Here is a 20,047-nt window from a genome sequence, read left to right as displayed (position 1 = left end):
TAAAGATTGATTTTTGGCAAAGTGTCTTCCCGTACATGCCATATTCCAGATTATTTAGAACTGCAAGTGCAGAATTCCCAGCAGGCTTGACAAAATTCTGGTATATATGGTTCTAAAATTAAGGATGCAGCAATATATTAACTACATTTATTTTTCTTTTTACAATCAATATTTCCTAAATGACTATTAGGAGACATAAAAGAATATTTAAAATACATTTTAACTTTGAGGTTTCTTCTACAAGACTAGTCAACCCAAATATGTAAATATGCTAGCAGGGAGAATTGATGGTATATAACAACAATATGAAAGCAATTGACCAATAGAAATTGTAAAATCAGGTACTCTGGAATATGGTCTCTAGGCAATGATTGATAATAGTTTGGACTCATGTTCCATTCAAGAATTTAGTCCTTTGTGGTTTCCTGCTTATAAAGTCCCTTTTGTCAGCCATGGAAGTAATCTAAATTCCTAGCTTTTTGTTTTGTTTTGTTTCCCTGAGAAGACCTATATGTACTTACTCCTCTATATCTCCCTCTGTAATTCAAGAATATTCAGAAATGACATCAAAGACTTTTATTGTACCTCTAATTGAAAGACATTAATATTTTTGAACAAAATTACAGCTACTTAGGCCAGAGAGCAGGTGCAAATGAGTTTCACTTAGCCTTTCAGTAATATTTTGTGCACTTAATGTTTGATTTCACATACAATTTCTGATCAGAATATGATCCATTATCTCTGTATTTTCACATTCTGTTTAAAGGGAAATAAAGAAGCAGGTATCACTAAACTGTTTAAAATCAAATGGCTGTTTTTCTGACATATGGGTGGAGGATTCCTGCATTAAAAAATTATTCAAGAGAGAGCCTAATGAGCATTAAAACAAATGTACGGAACTGCCTTATACTACAGATTAGGAGACAGCTTATTGGATCACACTTGCTGCATTAAATTCTCTATTGCCCAGTTTCCAAAGTTCACAAAAGAGAAATCACGATCACAATGCACACAAATATGAAATCTGAACATAAATTAAAATCTAAGACTTGGGAAAAAGCCTTCAGTGGCCAAAGGTCACAAGGACACAGCAATCAGGCAAAATGGGCAGGGCTGTGTCATGGATTCAGCTAGCGTTGTTCCTAGGAGCTGCAGTTAAATAGAAGACTCCATTTTTTTAATTCTCTAGTTAATTGGTGGTAGATTTTACAGTTTTCATGTAAATCGACTTCCAAATGGGAAAGAATTGGGTACTGATTTTCAGCAACTGTAGTCAGCATGATTCTGGAATACATGACTGAAGTTTCATGTTGACTGTCCCAATTAAAATCAAAGAAATGGATTACACAGAATAAAACGGCAACAAACAACAACAGTTGGTAAGGCACTAGCACCACAGGTTGATGCACCACAATATCCAGGACAACAAAAATACTTTACCAAAGCATCACAAAGTCGGCATCAGTGTTCCTTGCAGTGCAGGTTGTATTGGGAGGCTTCAAAGCCCCAAATATAAATGAGCCACAGGTGATCCACCCTGCTTTAGGTGGATATGTGGAAAACTAAACTTTGGACCTTTTGCGTCAAAAAACATTTACCCTATTACTCAACAACATCTCTCCAAACTCCTCAAATTGAAATCTTGGGGGGGGGGAAACGGAAAAATCTGTTGTGCTTCTGGGCTGAATACCAACATCATCTAGCAATGTCATCTGTCTTCAAATTTATGTAACTGGGCTGCTTTGCAATTAGGGGAAAGTCCAAATCAGCAGCAACTATAGTTTATTTGGATAAACAGATGACATTCCCAGTAGCAATGGAGGAAGGTTAATAGGAAATGCTACTAATTCATTGAACAACCAGTTTCATCCATCAGGCAATAAGAAGGAAACTGGGCCATGACTATTCAGCTAGGTCTGTCAGTGGAGACTGGAACCAATCAGATGCCCACACAAAACCCCTTTCTGAAGGGAGAGGCATCAACAGGACTATCCATGGCAGCATGAGCTTCAGAACTCATGGACGGAAAAGAATTTTGTATAAAGAGCATCAAACTTTTCTCAGATCAAACAGCACATTCCAAAACCATTAAGACAACAATAATCAGATATTTCAAACAAAGCAAAAAATATATTTAATTATATGTAACACAGTTAATGCGAGTACTATCTACTATTTACTATTGTTCTACCACAGTCAAAGTTATATTTTAGTGACAAACCTTGGAAGGAATTTCATCTATGGTATTGGGGCTAGTCGTAGCTGACCTAATCAGCTGCTACTGAGAGAAAAGTTCTCATCCCTATCCAGGAGCAACACAAAACTACAGATCTTCCAGTCATGGAATATGGTCTTTGTTATAATCTGCCAGATGATGCTTTCACTTTCTTTCTTTAAAAAATAACTTGTGTGAAAGAAGTGAAGATCTTTGCCTGCCTGATCAAGATTAACACTACTGCAAATGGAGCACTTTTGGTCCTTTTACCATCTCATGTGACTTTGGAGACAAAAAGTAAAATTAACAGAGAAATGAAGATTCTTGAACAGACCAATTTGTCTTGAGGCCAGTATGAAGTAGAGAGGATTAATTCTCTGTTAACATCTTATCTCTGATTGCATGGCACAGCTAACAACAAGAAGTCTATTTACTACCAAACAATCACATGTGTAGGAAGTGGCATGGGCAGAACTGTAGTTCAAAGTATTTAGAGGGCAACATGTTCCCTTCCAATCCTCACAACTTAATCCACAAAATAAATGATAAAGGTCAGCCAACATTAGATCTACCACATCAAATTTTGCTTAGCATTTTTTAAAAAAGCAATGCTTAGGAAATATTTTTGTTTTAATGTAATAAATCCTTCAGGTTGATATGGATTTTCTTCAACAATGGTATGGAAATGGCGTGCTGTTGCCTCCTACAATATTATTTTAACTTTACAATCTAGATTGTTGCCCTGCTAATTTCTGTTGATTTCCTGTCCATGTCCAAATCAGGTCTGACCCACGGATGACTGCGTCAGCTGCAGAGGACCCCACTCCCGACAGAACTGTAAGTTCAGGGATGCCATCTGCCATTTCTGTGAGAAGAAGGGCCACATCGCCCGAGTCTGCAGGGCCAAGCAGGCGCAAGGCTACAAACCACGAGGCCAATCCTGCCAATCCGAGACAGCGCTGCGCCGGAGGCCCAATAAAGATGGCGGAAGCCAGAAGGGCGCGAAATCTGAAGACGTCCAGGCCTACACTATCCGAATCGACCAGACCTGCACCTCTCCCGGAGAAAAGACCTACACCACGGTCGAGATCGAGGGATGTGAGTGCCAGATGGAGATCAACACGGGATCCCCCATAACCATCATGTCGTGGGACAACCTAAAGAAGGCCATCCCCAGCGTACACAAGCGGCAGCTCCAACCACAGCGGCGCAGACTGAAAGACTACCAGGGGAACCGCATCCCCGTAGAAGGAATAGGCAAGTTCCAAGTGCAATACGGGGAATTCAGTGAGAAGCTTCCCCTCACCATCGTCAGTGGCAAGCTCCCAAGCCTCCTGGGCATTGACTGGTTTCGAGCCCCGGGCATGGGATTCACCGGAGTCCAAAACGTACGAAGCACCCTGAAGGACGACCTGATGCAAGAGTTCCAGGACGTGTTCGACGAGCGGCTTGGCAAGTACGTGGGGACCCCTATCTCGTTCAACCTCAACCCCAACATTGCCCCAATCCGATTGAAACCAAGGAGGGTACCATTCGCCCTGAAACCTAAAATAGACGTCGAGCTGGACAAATTAATCAAGCAGGGGGTGCTTGTGCCAGTCGACCATGCCAGATGGGAGACCCCAATTGTGACACCCATAAAGCCGGATGGGTCAGTGAGCATATGCGCAGATTATAAGTGTATGATTAATAAGGCTCTTCAACAGAGCGCTTACCCGGTTCCAATTGTACAACATTTATTGCATTCCCTAGGCCCCAGCAAGATATTCACTAAACTTGATCTTGCGCAGGTGTACCAGCAGCTGCCAGTAGATGGCGCTACTGCAGAAGCACAGACCATAGTAACTCACAGAGGTGCCTTCAAATGCACCCGCCTGCAGTTTGGAGTTAGCATAGCCCCGGGACTATTTCAAAGCACTATGGAGCGGCTGTTGCAAGGGATCCCCGGGGTGGTCCCATATTTCGATGATGTACTCGTCACCGCTGAAGATGAACAACAACTAGGGGGAAGGCTCAGAAAAGTCCTGGAAAAATTCAGGAATGCTGGACTCAGGGTCAAACGCAACAAGTGTATGATCGCAGTCCCCTCTGTAGAATTCCTGGGGTACCAAGTAGACGGCACCGGCATACACCCTACCGAGAGTAAGATCAGGGCGATCCAGGAGGCCCCTACCCCTAAAGACAAGGCGGAACTGCAGGCGTTTCTGGGACTTTTAAATTTCTACGCGATTTTCCTGAAGGACAAGTGGCGGAACCCCTGCACAGACTGTTAGCTAAGAAGTCCACTTGGAAATGGGGGAAAGCCGAGGCTACTGCATTCATGAACATTAAAAAACTGCTGTCAGCCGAGAGTTTCTTAATACAATACAACTCTACGCTTCCCCTTGTTTTAGCTTGTGATGCGTCCCCTTTCAGTGTGGGAGCTGTTCTAAGCCATAGACTGCCTAATGGCCTAGAGGCACCCATCGCCTACTACTCCCGGACACTCTCCAGCGCCAAGCGGAACTACAGCCAGCTGGACAAAGAGGCCCTTGCTGCCGTCTCGGGGGTAAAGAAATTCCATGAGTACCTATTCGGGAGGGACTTCGACCTAATCACCGACCATCACCCGCTTCTGGATCTCATCGCAGGAGACCGACCAACACCGGCAGCCCTATCACCCAGGATGACACGCTGGGCCATCTTCCTAGCAGCCTACTCTTATCAGTTGATAAATCGTCCAGGAGCAGACATGGGCAACGCGGACGCACTCAGCCGATGCCCATTACCAGATAAGCTAGAAGACCCCACACCTGGCATCCCCATCCTGCTGATAGACATATTGGACTCGGGACCCATTACATCAGCAGAAGTAGCAAGAGCCTCAACCAAGGACCACGTGATCCGGACAGTCACGAGTTGGATGACGAGGGGGTGGCCGGAGAAGACTGAGGGCGGGGAATTTAAACAGTACACGAGCAAACGGGATGAACTAACCATGCAAGGGGGGTGTCTATTATGGGGTGATCGGGTTATTGTTCCCTTGTGCCTAAGGGAAAAGGTTTTAACACTATTGCATGAGGGGCACCCTGGGATTGTTCGGATGAAGGGACTAGCCAGGAGCTACATCTGGTGGCCTAACATGGACATAGACATTACCGAGTGGGTGGGGAGATGCCAGCCCTGCCAAGAGTCTAGGCCAGATCCACCGACAGCACTAGTGAGGGAGTGGGAAAGACCCCAGGGGCCCTGGTTCAGGATCCACATAGATTTCGCTGGCCCATTTCATGGACAGATCTTTATGGTTATGGTGGACACATTTTCAAAGTGGCTAGAGATTAAGCTCATGAGGGCCACTACCACCGACACGGTTATTAAGGAACTGAGACAGTTGTCCGCCACCCATGGGTTACCGGATATCCTAGTTTCGGACAACGGGCCCCAATTCACAGCCACACAATTCGAGGGGTACCTAGCGGACCTGGGGGTCAGACATGTGCTCTCTGCCCCATTCCATCCGGCTAGTAATGGACAGGCTGAGAGATTTGTAAGAACGGCCAAGGAGGCCCTCTCTCGCCTAGGCCCCGGGGATTGGCAGGAAAGAATAGATCGATTTCTAACAGCCCAGCACACCACACCTTGTACCGCCACAGGCCAAAGCCCGGCAGAGTTGTTAATGGGAAGGAAGCTCCGAGGGGTACTGGATAGGCTAAATCCCAACTACTCCCCCGAAACTTTCAAGGGGGGGGGGAGAGGAAACTCAGGGAGTTCACCATAGGGACGCCAGTCCACGCCAGGAACTATGGGAAGGGCCACTCTGGGAAGCAGGAACAATCACAGAAATCACGGGGCTCAAATCATACAGAGTAGACCTGGGGGACGGGAGAGTTTGGCGCAGACATATAGATCAACTGAGGAGACGAATAGCCACAGACGCCAAGGAAAACTTCAACGAGCCATTCCCTGACTACCAACCAGAACCACAAACTACATCAAGATCAAGTGCAGCGGAGGACTTAGCTGTCGATTCTGGCGTCCAGTGCCGCCCCATCGAAGAGGTTCGACCGACCGGAGAAGTCGTCGCCCACAAAGAGATCTCAGAGGTTCCATTGGCGGAGCAGGGAAAGACAGGGAGTCCCTCCGACCTGCTCGACGCCTCCCCTCTGACTGAACTGCGCAGGTCGACCAGGATACGTACACGCCCTAGTCATCTGAGAGAATTTGTATGCTAATATTTACCCCAAGTGACTTCTGGAAGGGGAGGAGTGTTATGTAAATAGGTTTCTTGGTGGGAAGTTTAAACTAACTGACCAGCTGATTGGCTGACCACCACAGCTGCAAGGTATATAAGGGGAGCTGTTTCCCTAGGTCAGTTGCTGGGTTCTCACCTTACAATAAAGAGCTGTTGTCACTCACTGCCTGGCTTGCTGCGTCCTCATTCACCCAACTTAACACTAACTAAGCCTTTAGAAAATGTATTTAGCTATAGTTTTAGAATTAAATTTGGGAATTAGTTGAAGAGATTAAATTTAAGTTTTGCATGGTGTTCTTATGATTTCAGGATACAATGAGGCTGCAATGAAAGAAAGAAGGATTGATGCCATTTTCATTTATACATAAACTCTGAAGATTCATCCCAGTTCTAGAATACCAGAAAAATACAGTGATTTCTTAAGAAGTGTAGTAAGAGCATATAGGCAGAGAATCAACATACTAGTATCTACCCTTGGGAATTCTAGAATCTGAGGGATTCAGGTGTAAGAAAATATTTATTTTATTCAAATTTATTAGCTACCCAAATGCAATGGACTCTAGATAGTTTACAAAACTAAAAAAATCCATAGAAATGATAAAACATCAAACCACACAGGCAGCTCAAATTAAAATGATTTTATAAACAAGAAAAATCAAACAAAACAGGGGCTTCAGAAATATTATAATACCTTAATATAATGCTCATAAAAATCTAATGACTCATATACTATATTTACAAAAGATGTTCAACAACAAAAAACAAAAGGATAGCTGTGTTCTTGGAGACAAAAATCCCAAAAATGCATAATTGTGTTTTTTAGCACTGATCAGAAGTGCATAGAATTTTCCAGAATTGTTTCATGAGACAAGCTTATTTTGTGCCAGTTTGTTTGGCTCTCATGAAGGTTTGCTGATCTGAAAGATTATTAAATGGTCTGCAGCTGGGCGCTGGAAGGGCTGACAAGAGCTGAACAAGCTACTAGGCAAAATCACCATTGCCCAGTGGCGAGTATTGCCCAACATCCAGGCCATCCTCCTGTTCAAGATTGAGACCCGCAAAGTGAAAAAGTTAGGCAAGTGACTATGGATGACTGCCAGATGCTTTGGATTGCAGGTGACTGCAGAACGTTCTGGGGTGACCTGTTAAATGCTGCGGCTAGGTTCTTTGCCTGAATGGAGGGAATGCTGTGGCTGGATTCTTGTTACTGTAGTTCCTGCAACCAGACACCTCTAACTGGGTTTAGGAGCATGAGGGTTTAGGAGGGAGCAACAGTAAAGTGGCAGGCTATGTGGAGTTGTTTCACCCACAATTTTCCCTATTCTCCAGATAGCCCCGAGGAGAAAAAATAAGAAGGAAGGAAGAGAACAAAGTGACTCCACCTGTATTTGAATGCCCTGGCAAATGGTCTGATTATTCCCTCTAGGTGAGAATTGGGGAGGGGGGGAATTGGTGGGGGAGGAATGAAGGGAATCTTACCAGGGTAGGGATTCTATGTGTGTTTGGATTTTTGAATGTTTTTAGTGTGTGTGTGTGCGGTAGTATGTGGGGAGGTAAAGTTCAAATCCTGGAGGATGTCAGGGACAATCGACCAGACCCACATGTGTAGAGTTCAAACTAGCTACTTTATTGTTCTATGCCTATTCCACAGGAATCTCCCAAGGCTGATAGCTTTCTCTTGGGGAAAAAACAGATAAGGCTCAAAGGCATGCAGTGATTGAGGGTGGGGGGTTTGCCAGACCTTGCCCTCTTATGTTTATGTAACAAGTCCAGACTAATTCCCTATTTGAACCCTCCTCATGATTGGGACCATTGGTCTTCAACATCAGGCTTGATTGGGGAATCAGGCTGTTGTTGGGGGCTGGAGGCAGATCATAGCATTATGGCAATCTTTGGCATGGGGAGATATGGTACGAGACAGGGAGCATACCACCCTTGGGGACTGCAGAACCGTTGTCCTTATAATAAATTTGTGTTCTGACCTGATGCCCTCTCAGTACACCTGGTCTCTGGCTGCTGCTACTGAATGCCAATAAGGCCTCTCTTATCCATAATTTGATCACTGATGAGAAGGCAGACCTGACATGTATTACCAAGATCTAGCTGGGTTTTGAAGGGCAGGTGACAAATTTGCCCTTTTCCAAATTTACTCAGCTTGGTTTTTAGTATGGCATCAACCAGGATAGGAATCCTTTTTTCTGTACCTTGCTCTTGTGCTATGCATCATGAATTTCCTTGACAGAACTGCTGCTTTTTGGGATTCATGTCTGGACTTGCATTTCCTTGGTGAAATTTGCTTACGAGTTGTGTGGTTTTGGAACTTTTAAAGTCAACTTGTGAGCAACACACTGCTGGTGTGTCTTCCTTTTGCCATTCATCCAAGCCTTGCTCCTAAGTGTCAAACTGGTTGTTTCACTGTTGCTTGTTGAACTCCCGCTGCCTGCGTGAACAGACACAGATGCTTCTACAATGGTAGGGAACTGGACTCAGGTTTGAGTAGTACTTTACTGGGGTATAGTTGTGCATTAAAACATACTGTACTCTCACCAGGTGTCATTTGCATGACTTAGAGGTCAGAACAGCAACCTCCCCGCCTTAGCTTCTTTACTCCATAGAGCTGTGGTGGTGCAGTGATTAGAATGCAACATTGCAAGCTAACTCTACTCACATTGCCAGGAATTTGATTCCTTCGATCTTGACTGGCTGAAGGTTGACTCAGCCTTCCATCTTTCCAAGGCTTGCAAATTGGTAAAATGGGAACCCAAATTGTTGGGGGCAATATACTGACTCTGTAAACCACTTAGAGAGTGCTGTAAAGCACTGTGAAGCAGTATATAAGTCTAAGTGCTATTGCTATGTCTGTGTTAGCAGTGAAGTTTCTCCAACTTATGATTCTAGGGGACTGTAGTTAGCCTTCCTTTGAAACTGGGATCTGAGTTAACTTGGGAGTTCATGACTTGCACTGCCCCAGACAGACCCAGTGCACAATCTGGGGATTCTTCCTAGATGCATGACTCCTACTTGAATAGCAAATGGCACTCATGGCTAGGAGGACTTTAGCACAGCTTCATCTTGTGTGCCAGTTAGCAGTCCTGATTGTTAGATACATCACAATCACTCACCTCCATATTGGACTACTATAATGCACTCTATATGGGGCTGCCCCTGAAGCATCCAGAATCTTCAGAATGCAATAACATGGCCAATTATGTGTGCTTGTAGAACAGCACATCTCACACCTCTGCTTGGTGGAGTTTATAGATTGCCAGTTTGCTTCCAGGTCCAATTGAAAGTGCTAATTCTAACTTTTAAAATCCTTCATTGTATGGGAGAAACTAGGTTATCTGAGGGACCACCTCTCCCCAGTTACATCAGCCCAGCTCCCCAGTTACATCAGTCAAGGATATACATTTGATGGGTCCCAGGAGATGGGTTTTCTCTGCCATGATGGCCACTTTATGGAACATTCCTTCCCTTGAAACTAGATTAGCTCCATCTCTTTTGATATTCTGGAAGTTCTCCAATATCTTTGCTATGTTAGCAAGTCTGGGGCTCCCAGCTCCATTGTGAGCCAGGCATTCTTATTGCCTCTTTGCTCAAATTTTGTATACTTTATATTATTTACCTTTTAATATGGATTCACATATTTTACATTGTTTTATGTATGTACTATTTTATTGGATTGATGTACACCATCCAGAGTTGGTGAGATGGATGGCTGTACAAATTTAGTAAATAAATAAATATACAACCATAGAATTAAAGGGCTGGAAGGAACCTTGGAGGCCTTCTAGTCTAACTCCCTGCCCAAGGCAAGAGACTTTTTTGCATCCCAGAAAAATGACTGTCCAATCTTGAAAACCTCCAGTGATGGAGCACCCACAACTCCAGGAGGTAAGCGGTTATATAGATTAGCTGTTCTTACTCAAATTGGATCTCTCTTTAACAAGATTGCTTCTTGTCCTGCCTCAAGTGCTTTGGAGAATACGTCGATCCCCTCCTCCCTGTGATTGCTCCTCAAGTCCTGGAAGACAATGATCATGTCACTCCAATCCTTCTCTTTGTTAGGTTAGAAATGCCTAGTTCCCGCAACAATTCCTCATATAATTTAGCCTCCAATTCCTCATATAATTTAGCCTCAAGACTCCTTATCATCTTTGTTGCTCTGCTCTGCACTCTTTTCCAGTGTCTCAGCATCTTCTTTGTATCACGGTGACCAGAATTGGATGCAGTATATACCAAATGTGCACTCATTATATTAGTGCAGTATAGAGTTGTACTCTATACTTCTTGTGATCTTGATGCTATCCCTCCCTTGATGTAACTCAGGATTCCGTTGGGTTTTTTTGGCAGCTGCAGCACACTGCTGGCTCATACGCAAGTGATGGTCCACATGGACACCAAGGTCCTTCTCACAGTTACTACTGTTCAGCATGGTACTGCCTATTCCATAGCTGTGCATTTGAGTTTTCCTGCCTACATTTCCCTGCTTTTCTCTCCAGTGAACTGCTTCTTATTGGCTAGGGCCCAATGCTCAAATATGTCAAGATGCTTCTGAATCATCAATCTATCTTCCAAAGTGTTGGTTATTCTCCCCAGCTTGGTGTCATCCGCAAATCTGATGAGTTCCCCTTCTATCTCCTAATCTAAATCATTTATGAAGATGTTGAAGAGTACTCGATCTAAAACAGAATCTCGAAGTATTTCCTCCATTTAGAAGTAGTGCGAACTGAATGTGATTGGTCAACCAACTGCGAATCCATCTGGTGATGGTACTGTCTATCCCACATTGTTCTGCAAGAAGTAGGCTATAGTCTACTTTGCCAAATGCCTATTGAAGACCAAGAGAACTATATCTATAGCATTTCCCTGATCCACTAGTTTAGTCACTTTATCAAAGATGACAATAATGTCTGTCTGGCATGATTTGTTTTAACAAATCCATGCTGACTTCTAGTGATCACTTTGTTCATCAGAGAACACTCTGCCTACATAGGAGAAATATGTATGATGTAAAAATAGCCACACAAGTTCTCAGTATGATTGTCATGACAGAAATCTGCCTGATTAAGAAGATATTTAATGCTGAAATATGCAGGAAAGCCAGTGAAAAAAAGTTATTCAGAGCAAGACCGCCAAAAACATCAATATGCTGACAGCACGTGCAGCTTAAATGTCTTTCAGTGACAGTTTCTGAAGGGTGGAGTAAAAAAACCCTAATCAGCATTTAATCATTTTTATGAGAGTTAATTTTTTAGCTTTTCACTGTCAAAAAGGTAAAATGATCCAAATCTAAAATAAATTAATGTACAGCTAGTGCTGAATAGCATTAGCTGCCATTCACTAACCATTACCAAATCCTTTTCAGAATATTATCATACTGCATTCAAAACCTGGAAGCACAACAATGAGCCCTTAATTAAGAAGTAGGAGAATTTTCTTCCAGGATGTTCATAGTGGCCACTGCTGAACTCTAAGGTGCTACATACAGTATTTGATTTGGTTTAGTGTTTCAAGCAGGATACACCCATCAATTCACACATTCTGTTTCACACCAAGAAAACCATTTCCCTGGCATAGATTGCTACGATAAGAGGCTGCTGAGTGGAAAGAGGCTGTAAGTTGCCTTTTCCTAGGGAGCAACATAAGTGGGGTAGAGATTGTTGAGAGAGGCAATTACTTCAGTGGAATTGCAAGGGAGTAATCTTGCTCATGAGAAAGTGCTGTTCCCTTTATAAAATATACATATGAACATATAGACCTGAAGGTCTACTTAAATAAAAAAACTTACTCCTCTATAATCTTCATCCAAAGTACCTTGGAGTAACACTGGACTGGACTTTCTTCTGTAAGATGCATTTGGAGAATATGGCAGCAAAAATCAATGTTAGGAACAACATACCCCAGAAATTATGTGGTACTAAGTGGGCAACTTCAGCTACCACCCTCAGGTCATCAGTACTAGGGTGGTCTACTCCGCAGCAGAATACTGTGCCTTGTATGGCTTAACAGCTGCCATATTAATAAGTTAGACTCCAGACTCAACCACACCATGAGGATTATAAGCAGACGTATTAAAAGTATTCTGACTTGCTGGCTTTCCCTTCTGAGCCACATAGCACTGCCAGCTTTACGAAGGCAAGATGTGCTCAATTCTTAATAACAAAGGAAGTTGTTGCAGTCCCCTCTCCTTTTTCTGTTCCGGGCCCAGCCTTAGCAGAAGCAAGAAACAGACTCCTTGTCATGAAAAACCCCTCTTAATTTACCTCTTGTGAATTAATTGCATTCACCCACTGAAAAGTCCAGGCAATAGTCCTTCAAGGAGTTAACTGCAGTAACAGACCTTATCAGTTTCTTGCGATAATTGTAAGGCTGTGAGCTCCCAGCCAAAAGGCTGCAAATTCGTTTTGTGGTACGAAACACAATGAGCAAAATCTTCAGAAATACAAACTGTTGTCTCCTACAACAACCACTCCCCTTTCCTTCTAGCCAGGGAGGGGCCATTCAGCGCCCACGTGTGCTTTGCTTCCAAAGTCAACTCCTTGTCCTCCGTTGTTCACCTCTCCCAACTGCTCTGCACATATGTGCATCTGGAACAGGCCCCAGCTGTTTTTCCTCCTCACTCATATCAGCCTCCAAAGGCAGCTGCCTCTCTGAATGCTGTGAAATGTTGGACAGCCCTGGCTCTATCTCTATGTCTGACACAGAGTATCCATCAGAGCCTTCTCAGACTCCAGAACTGGCCCAAGTTCCTCCCCAACCTCCTCATCATCTGAGTCTGCTGCCATCTCTGCTGGCAGCTGGTGAGCCACAACATCTTCTAAGAAACTGATGCAACCAGAGATTTGTTCTGGGGTAGAACCTAGAAGCATAGAGAGGGAAGAACTGGATATATGTTACTAAGTCTGCCCCTCCTGCTTTTATGGTGTTTTATAGTGTTACTGAACAGAATACAAAATAATGGAAATTATTCACAACTCTTATCTGAGTTACCATATTTTTCGCACTATAAGACGCACTTCCCCACCCCCCAAAAAAGTGGGTGGAAATGTCTGTGAATCTTATAGAGTGAATACCGCCAATCAGCTATTCTAGGTGGCGGGGATCGCCACCTCCGTTTACCACCGCCATTCGCCGATTGCTGCTGCCAAATGGATGGCAGTGATCAGTGGTGACGATCGGTAATCCTCACCTCCTAGAACAGCTGATCGGCAGTATTCCGGGAGGCCAATCCAGTGTTCTCCGCTGGCGGCAGCAGCTCAGCTCAGTTGACCGGTGGTGGGAGCAATGGATCAGAGCCCTGACAAGCCACGTGCTGAGGCTGCGAAAACGAAGTTGACCAGGCTGTTTGCTGTTTGCTGCAAGGACGTTAGCCAAATGAATACCAGATGGATGCTGGGAGGCACAGGCAGATTTTTTTCCCCCTTGTTTTCCTCCTCCAAAGCTAATGTTTGTCTTATGGTCCAGTGCATCTTATAGTGCAAAAATAGGGTATATCCTACTGTTTCTTGATTGATTCCCTTTCCCATCCCAATTTATGAGTCATCCTGGTATTTAGCACAATATGTAGTTTGACTTTATACCTTTCTTTTTGTATCATAGGCTAAAAAAGAATTCTGTGTGGTCCACCCCAAGTGCCTAAATCTTCCTGAAAAACACACTGTGAAATTAGTACAGCTAATACAAGATTTTTAGTGGGAAAATCAACCAGACAGAGGAATTGAAGGGAGCTGTAGTCAAACACGTGGAAGCATCAAGTGCATGCAATGAATTGAGATCTTTGTCAGTAAGTAGTACCCATATATCTTTGGTTGAGTTCTTATTCTATTGATGGACCTTTCTACCATGGCTCCCAGACAATTTAGGTGCGTATCCAGTATGTATCACTATATGAATCGGCTATACGATTAACTGCATACTCTGAGATTCAGGGCTGCCAATTGCTGTGGTTTCAGTCCACACTATTCAAAACAGAATAGCCCTAAGTACTTGCTTAGCTGAAAAGCTGTTATCATTAACAGTATTATGGAGTTTAATTATTATTTTTTCCTTTTTAAAATTGTTTTATTGTATTACGACAAAACATAAATAATGGATTATATTCGTTGGATACACTGGTATTTATACAATATTGACTAGAGATTATTATTGCTCTAATATTTAGATAAACCTTTATAAGATAATAATTGCAATGCTTTTTAGTTAAATATCAGACTAGATTCCACCCATTCGTCAACAAGCATTTTAACAATATATTACAAGGAGGTGAAATTAAAGATTAGTTAATATCTGGCAAAACTAATAATGAAAGATCCAACAAAAGGGGCAGTAGTAGACAACGACTGCTTACCAGCAACTTTCAAATTGCTAATTGGTATAGTAGTTGATTCCGTCCAACAGCATCTAATTGAAAACAAGCTCTTTCCATTTGAGCAGGAAGGAAAGCACCCCCAAACAGCAGAGGGATGAAAGATTAGCTCCTAATTGACAAGATGATTTTGGAAGAATGTAAGAGAAAGAAGACCAACTTGAATATAGCTTGGATTGATTACAAAAAAGGATTTGACTCCCTGCCATATGACTGAATAGTTAAGTGCCTAGAAATAACAGGAATTATTATTTTTCCTGGAATAATATAATACTTATACGCTACTATTTTACTTTACAACTGTTTACACGGATTACAAGCCACTTTAGGAAGATTATCATCTTGAAAGATGAGGTACTGTATAAATTGGTGAAAATTATTGAATGCTTAGGTATAAACAATAAATACAATATAAATTGTGGTAAAAGTTTTGACTAATTATGCATATTGAAATGAATTGCATGTTATCAAGTATGCTGATAATCCAAACATTCCTAAGGGGAAAAAATAACTATTTTTCATTCTTTACTATAAAGTAGTACTAGCCATTTTGCCCATTTAAGAAATGCAGGGGGGGAAACCAAAATTTTGCACAACTGTAGAACAACAGAAGTCCAACATATTTTGGGCTTCTCGAGGTTGGAGACGATTCATCTAGATTTACACTCTGAGATTTTTTTTAAATCTCCGAAAGTCAACATGTTTGTTTAAGCTTTTTTCTTCTCACTACACCCTTTGCCAATTTAATTTTTTACTCAGGGTTGTTTTTTTTTTTCCATTAATATTACTAGTTCATTAAACTAGCAAGAATATATGGGGGGGGGGGAAATCACAAATTTTGTCTGCTTAAATCCTTTTAATAATATATTGGCCTGTCTTATAATTCCAAACAATATTTTGAATAAGCCCTCTTCCCCTTATGTGGCAATGGTCCTAAAACACCCACACCTAATGAAGACTCTGATTTCAGTGGCATGAAAATATATTAATTTCCACTTAATTGGGACAAGAAACAATTGAATGTCTCAATTCCCAATAAAGGTCTGCGGTGAGGCCAGATAGCTCACCTGAAGTTGGAGTTAAGAAATGTACCCATGCTCTCCGTCCCTCAGGCAATGGCCATGTAAGAGGAATTCTGGGAGTTGAAGTCCACAGGTCTTAAAGTGGCCAATGTTGGCACCCTGTTATAAAGCATACAGAAATATAATCCCCCTTTACCATTTCCAGGTATCAGTATTCCTGCCACAGATTCTCCTAGAGGACTTGCTGAGTCTCAATCCTTCAGGAATAGTTTTGTCACAGAAGCATTTGTGTGCAAAAGCATAATCTTATTAAATATTCACCTGCAAGTGGTTAGTCTTGTGTAGGCATAGGTTTATGAATATATTTAAGCCTTAGATGTGTAAGAGAAAGGCAGGTAACTGCTGAGAAAGATAGTGTGTCATCCCTAACAACAACAACAACAACAAAAACTGAACTGTCAGAATTAATTATTGTCTTTGAGGTTTCTTCTGCACCTTTCTCTTATTAAATGAGCCGACTATTAGGATATGTATGACCCTTCAGAAAGAAGAAAGTAGAATAATAAAGCAGAGTAATAAATGACAATAGATAATACATAGTAACTGTTGACTACATATTTAATATTTCATCATATCAATATTTTGCTGTTTCTTCAATACCTATATTGTTTAGAACCTTTATTTTATAAAAGGAAATGCCAGGTATTATACAAATCTGAAAAAATATTTAGAATCCTGCTAGTTTGGTCCTGTTATCAAAAATACATGATGTTGCCAAAGGTAGAAGAAAGTTACGGTAAGTAATGAGTTCATATATCATTCCAAAATATGATGTGGGGGTTGGGCTTGGCACTCAGAAGCATCAATTATTTTATTTTATTTTATTATTTATATGCCATCCATGTTGCTAGCAAGTAACCTGGGGCAGCTTACAGTAAGATAAAACAACAATATAAAATTTTAAAATGTAAATACGTAGGTTTTAGCATTAATAATTTTAATAGCTTAATAGAAAACTAGTATATAACTAAATTTTGGGGAGACCTTCCAACTAATTCATATAAGATTGACATTGGTCTAGAATACAAATTTAGTGTTACCCTGTAGTTTTTTAAACAATGATTTATTGAATAAATCATAATTGCCTGGGTTTACACACAAAATTCAAGGTGTTAGTTATCACCTTTAAAGCGCTCCATGGCTTAGGACCTGGGTACCTACGAGACCGTCTTTTGCCACCAATAGCCTCCCACCGACCAGTTCGTTCTCACAGGGAGGGACTACTCAGGGTACCGTCAGTCAAATTATGTCGACTGGCGACTCCCAGGGGGAGGGCCTTCTCTATGGGGGCTCCAACCCTTTGGAATGAACTGCCCCCGGAGATACGGAATATCCCTGATCTCCGTGCTTTCCGCCATGCCCTCAAGACTCTGATGTTCCAACAGGCGGGGCTAAACATACAAACATGTGAATGATTTTTTAAATGTTATCTAATTCTGGGTTTTATTTGATTGACCAAACTAAGTAATAATTTTAATTAGCAATTTTATGATGTTTGTGTGTCTATATTTTTCTTGACTATACACCGCCTTGAGTCCTACGGGAGAAAGGCGGTATAGAAATATAATAAATAAATAATAATAAATAAATAAATAATAATAAATAAATAAAATAAATAAATAAAATGCTAAACTATAAACCATGGCTTACAAACAATAATTGAGAGCCCAGTAAATAAAAATCAAATAAATGACATAATGATTTTGTGTGCTGTTCAGTCACAATTTAATATCTAGGCAAAACAGCAAATATGAATTCTGTTCTTTATAAATTATTAGGCTCATATCTCACTATGATATCAGTACATATATGATATCAAGTTTTGTAAATTATCCCAATCTAGACTGAACAACTGAAGTCAATTAATTTGTTAATTTTGCTAAGGGGAATCTCTGGAAGCAATTTCCAGAAGTTAAATGCTATGTGTGCTTTGAAAATGATTTGGAAGAATGCTTGGAAACGTGTGTGTGTGTGCAAACAGACTTTTGGTGTGGCTTTCACATGCTTGCAAAAATATTTGGCCACTTTAGCAAAATGCAATTATTTTAATGAGCTGGCCCATTAAAAAGCAGACGTTTTTTCCAGGTTCCCAGAAAAGCCTGAAAATGACACAGCTGCTTCAAAAAGATAGTGTTATAACTTTTGAGTATTTGAACGTGCTTCTTTTGAATAATTTTTAAAGAATGTGGGGTCCTAATATCTATTTAACCTGATGTGCAAAACCAAAGGCAAACAAATGGATTATGCCGCAATAAATATATTAATTTTTAAGATTACACAAAATACTATTTTGGGAAATGGCATCATCTTTGAGAAATTTATAATAAGCATTATCTACACATACATAAGTGTATAAAGTAAATTAACTAAACTTGTTGATTAAAAAGTGGTTCATGAGATTCCAGTCTTGAAGCTACCATCAGCTGAAAATAATTTTGCTGAATTTTTACATATTTTTAAAAAAATAATTTATATTCTTTAAATATATGAGCATTGAAAAACAGCAAAGAATAGGACAATAAAGTGGAGGCAAGATTTCAAAATAATTATTTTCTCCCCCGAAAAGCCAGTATTAAAGTACAGAGGCAACACGAATTGCCAACAAGAATCTTCCCATTAACATGAAAGCTAGTCTATCAGAAAAAGCGGACAAAGAAAAAAGATTATGCTTTTGAATCGTGATACGAAAGAAAATGTCTAAGAATATCTTGTACACAAGATGAACAAATCATCTCTTATTAGTTGAAATCACAAGTCACGAAAAGTCAGAAGTAACTGATAATGACAAACCAGTATTCGCTATTTCAATAGATATCTTTGATAGACATTGAGTCATTAAATTGTATTATTCACATCTTCCATCATGAATCTTTCACATCTTCAATCTAGTACCTATAATGATGGATAGATAATATTAGAGCAACATTCATTCCATCCCTCCAACTGAGAATTCCTTCTCCATTCCATTATGCTGTACACTTATCTAACACCTTGGATAATTTGCATTCCTGGGAAGTGAGCAGAATTGTCTCATCAACTACAGCCAGCAGCCTGTGATCTGATTTATTGAGATGATTTGCATATTCCTGAAGTATTCTGGGAAGTAAGCAAAAAATCCGCCTGGAACAGCAAGAAGTTGGACTTTATCTCATCAGCTCAAGAGTTCAGTCCCAAACTTAACAAACTTATTAGCTGCCTTCCTCCTTCTTTGTCTTTAGCATATAGGCCATTTTTGTTTATTTCTGTTTTGTGTGTTTGTGGTTTTTGTTTGTTTGATTGATTGATTTGCTCTTCTAGGAAAAACAAGTGAATGTACAAAGAAAGAAATTGTTTGGAGCTGCACAATCTTTAGGAGACACATCGACATGGATAAAGAAGCAAGTACTGTGATAACCTCTAGGTATGTGCCAAGTATTTTGTTGCTACATGAGGAGAACTCCAGTAACATCTGGACTAAGTGCAAATGAATTGTGTTGTTGAAGAAAGTGAAGAGTCTGGAGACATATGTGGCCCACTGAAATTCATTAAGATTAAGAATTTCTGGACACAGAGAAAGATGTTTCTAAAACAGAAAGAAGACACTAGTAAAAAGAAAACAGAAGCCCTATAGGAGAAGAACTGGCAGAATATAATTCAGAGGTAACCAAGAGATAGTTTCTGTCACTCGAGTTCGACAATCAATTTCAGGTCTTCTTGGAAGGTATCTTAATAGAAGATTTTTTTCCCAGTATTCCAAAATCTTGGAAATGAGGAATAGGACCCTAACCATTTCATTTGTCTGAAAGGGTATAGGGCCGTGATGGCGAACCTATGGCACACGTGCCACAGGTGGCACGTGGAGCCGTATCAGTGGGCACGCGATCTCAGCTTCACCAGCTGATTTTCGGGCCTTCCAGATCCACTGGAAGTTGGCAAACAGGCCATTTCCGGCCTCCAGAGGGCCTCTGGAGGGATGGGGAAGGCTGTTTTCACCCTCCCCAGGGTCCTAAAAAGGCTCTGGAACCTGGGGAGGGCAAAAAACGGGCCTACCGGGCCCACCGTGTGCCAAATGCGGTGTGAGCACAGGGGGTCGCATATGGGTGTGGGCACACACGCGCGTAACCACCCCGCACTCCCCCGACTTTTGGCACGCGATGGCAAAAAGGTTAGCC

The 20,047-nt window shown here is 41.4% G+C and overlaps 1 long non-coding RNA gene across 1 annotated transcript; it reads left to right on the top strand.

Annotated features, from left to right (window-relative positions):
• Positions 1 to 7,462: 7,462 nt before the first annotated feature.
• On the top strand, positions 7,463 to 19,275 carry LOC148112583 (uncharacterized). Its single transcript, XR_015729079.1, has 3 exons — positions 7,463 to 7,562; positions 14,049 to 14,232; positions 19,194 to 19,275. It is a non-coding gene; the product is annotated as an uncharacterized LOC148112583 (long non-coding RNA).
• Positions 19,276 to 20,047: the final 772 nt, after the last annotated feature.

This window comes from Pantherophis guttatus, chromosome 8 (genome assembly GCF_059756535.1).
Source record: "Pantherophis guttatus breed Tessera chromosome 8, ASM5975653v1, whole genome shotgun sequence".
Classification (NCBI taxonomy): domain Eukaryota; kingdom Metazoa; phylum Chordata; class Lepidosauria; order Squamata; family Colubridae; genus Pantherophis; species Pantherophis guttatus.
The sequence above is the reverse complement of the archived record's forward strand: the minus strand, read 5'-3'. Positions and strand labels throughout refer to the sequence as shown.